Source organism: Triticum dicoccoides, chromosome 5A (assembly GCF_002162155.2).
Source record: "Triticum dicoccoides isolate Atlit2015 ecotype Zavitan chromosome 5A, WEW_v2.0, whole genome shotgun sequence".
Lineage (NCBI taxonomy): Eukaryota > Viridiplantae > Streptophyta > Magnoliopsida > Poales > Poaceae > Triticum > Triticum dicoccoides.
In genome coordinates, this window is record NC_041388.1 from 641,663,707 (window position 1) to 641,664,221 (window position 515).

Genomic DNA, 515 nt, shown 5'->3' on the forward strand with positions numbered 1-515 from the left:
GAAACAAAAGAAAACAAAGAAAAATGGAGCAAGCGAACTCTACTGCCAGAACTACACACATAACTAAGCAAACTTTTACACCTCAAAAAAAAACTAAGCAAACTTTTTTTAGAACAACTAAGCAAACTTACACGCGCAACACCCGAGTAATCCCGTGTGGACATGCCATCACGCGCGGGTGATATCCATACCGCACGACGCCGCGAGATTCGCGCAACATCAATACGCGCCGGCTGTATAATCAGTTCACTTATTCGTATAGCACCCGGTATTAAGACAGTATTTACCGCTGACACATCCCGCGCGTGGCCCACGTCGCAGGGCAGGCATTTAAAACGCTGGCGGGCGTCTAGGACGGCAGCTCCAACGGCTAGCTGCACGACGCGCCCTGCGGCCTTTTTAAACTGCCGCGCCCCTTGTAGATACACACCCCGCTCAAGTTTTCACATATCCTCTCTGCGCTTCTCCTCTCGGATGCATGTGTTCATCCAAGTCCGAGCTTAGTTCCGCCCCCC